Raw genomic sequence first — 2,777 nt, 5'->3', positions numbered from 1 at the left:
GAAGACATACATTAGCACAGGTCCGGTCCACCAATGCCTGCCTAGGCTTTCCTACTCTTTCCAAACGGACAAAGGTAACTGAAGGGGATTAGGCTTTTGCAGACAAAGCAAGAAAGCAAGGTGTTTTGCAGAATACTTCTACTTTCAGCCTGCCACATAACTCCCCTGAAATAATAAAACTAGCTTGCTAGCTGCTGGAGGAAGGGAAAAGGGGAATGGTCTTTTGTTTTTGTTAGAGAGATGGGAGATCCCATATCTTTAGCTCAAAATGTTGCCCTAACTCGGTAAGTTTACTCAACAATGTCTTAAAATGTGAATGTTAGCCCATCAGCTGCACTACACATTGATGAAAGTGAACTAAGCAACTCAAGGGCAGCGATGGGAAGGAGGGAATAATTGGAAAAAAGGGAACAGTTTACACTAAGCAAAAGGGAAGAAATATACATATCACCCAATTTGGCAAAAAATTGTGTATTGTCAAAGTTTGTAGAGTTCATAGCTTTATAGACTGTGATAATGACAATTCACCTAGTGAAGGTTCAAATGTGTGTGTGAGACCAGGTAAGTATCACTATCTCACAATACTGTGAAATTTATGTAATCATTTAATCTCAATAATGAAACAAAAAATGAACTTGGGAGAGAAAAGGTGACAGTGCCCAAAAAGAAATGTACACTTTGCCTGAATTATGTAACTAATTCCTCTGTACATCACCTTTATAATAACAATTTTAAAAATTAAAAAAAAAAACATTTTAAAAGCCAGACATCGGTGGCTGACGCCTGTAATGTTAGCTACTCAGGAGGCGCTGTGGCTCAGTGGTAGAGTGCTCGCCTTGAAGAGCTGAGGGATAGTGCCTAGGCCCAGAGTTCAAGCCCCATGACTGACATAAATAAATTAGTTAATTAAAAAATAGATGCTGCAAGTTGAAAAAAATGTGAATGTTAAACCAGAAGTCTGAGGGTTGTACATACACGCAAACTTACAAAATCTGACACCATACGATTAGCAAATCCAATTCAGTTAGTTGCAAATAAAAATTCCCTAAGTTCTCATGAAAATGATTGAATAAACCTTACAGGAACTGCCCTTGACTTTTCTAGCTTTATTCTCTTCCTTGCCTGTGGAAATCTCTTTGACCTCACAGTATATTTGTATGATCTACCAGCAGCCTTACTTCCTAACTCCAGAACTGTGCCTCTGAGCTAAAGACCACAAGACAGCAAAACCTGGGCGGCTCATTTTCACCTCATACTCCCAATCAGTTTCCTCTGTACACATTTCATTCTTCCTACCATATCTTTGCATCTCTATCAGTTCTCTGTGCTTGCCTTCAGCAAGTCTTTCTGAGTCCAACAGAGCTATTTTAACCCTTTCTATATTAATATTAGTGATTACAAATAGAATAAAAGCCAAACACCAGTGGCTTCCACCTGTAAATCTAGCTACCCAGGAGGCTGAGAACTGAGGATCACAGTTCGTAACCAGTCAGGGCAGGCCAGCAGAGGCAGGACAGTCCTGAGAGAAATCAGTTTCAATTAGCCAGCAAAAAACTGGAAGTGGAGATGTGGCTCGAGAGGTTAAGAGTGCTGGGCTTGAGCAAAAAGGCTCAGGGACATCACAAATCCAGGAATTAAAACCCCACTGAGGGCTGTCTGTCTGTCTCTCTCTCTGACACACACACATACACACACACACACACACACACACACACACACACACACACACACTCTAAGCTGGGCCAGGTAGCTCATGTCTATAACCCTAGCTACTCAGGAGCCTGGGATCTGAAGGATCCAGCAGTAAAGCTATAAACTCTTATGTCCAAAATAAGCAGCAAAAAGCCAGGCTGGAGGCGTGGCTCAAGCAACCCTAATAAGTGTGAGGCCCTGAGTTCAAACCCTAGTACCCTCGGTTATTTCATAACGGACTAAACGTGTTTGCCTATCGGCTCACGACTATCAAGCAACAATTTAAATTCAGGGCCACACAACCGGCACCGCTTGTGAAGTTACCGACACTGGGCAGACAGACACGAGCATGACCCGCTGTGACTCAGCCTGGCGTCTGACCCCTGCTCACAGCCGGTGTGAGGAGGGGGGAGAGGGGAAGGGTCACGGTCTGGAGGCGAGACTGCCGGAAGTGACCGAGAAAACGGAGAGAAGAGGGTCCGACCTCCCCGCGCACACCGGCCGCCGAAGGGCAGGAGACAGATGGGCTTCGCGGCTCCGACTTCCCCTCAGAACCCGCGACCGAGAGCTGCGCGGCTCCCGGTTCTCTCATCCACAACTCTGCATCCCTACCGGAGCCCGCCGGAGTCCGGCCCGCCCTCTCCGGCAGTCCCAATCCCCAGGCTGGGGAGCTCGTCCGGCGGCGCACCGGCTCCGACCCGTCACCTCCGCCAGGCGGTGCGCACAGACGCAGCACCAGCTGCACCACCTCAGCGAGCCTCGGAGCAACGTCAGTGAGGGAACACGCGACTCGCCCGCGCCAGCCCCGCGCCAGCGCCGGGAGGACGCGCCCTCCCACGCCCCAACTCCTCGCACGGCTGGGAGCTAGAGCCTCGAGCACCGAAGGCCGAGGACTGGGAAGACGCAGCCTCTCATAGGTCAGAACGACGCAAGGAGGCGGGGGACTCCGCGCAGAAACTGGCTATCTATTGGTGGATCTTCCTCGCTGAGAGCTGGGATTGGCTACTGAGGTTCGCCGGCGCGTGAGGCGGGAGAAGGGCGGGTCGAAGGCGTGGTCGCAGCCCGACCCCGCCCCACACGTTCTG

Source organism: Dipodomys merriami, unplaced genomic scaffold (genome assembly GCF_024711535.1).
Source record: "Dipodomys merriami isolate MVZ:Mamm:240054 unplaced genomic scaffold, mDipMer1.0.p SCAF_63, whole genome shotgun sequence".
NCBI lineage: Eukaryota > Metazoa > Chordata > Mammalia > Rodentia > Heteromyidae > Dipodomys > Dipodomys merriami.
The sequence above is the reverse complement of the archived record's forward strand: the minus strand, read 5'-3'. Positions refer to the sequence as shown.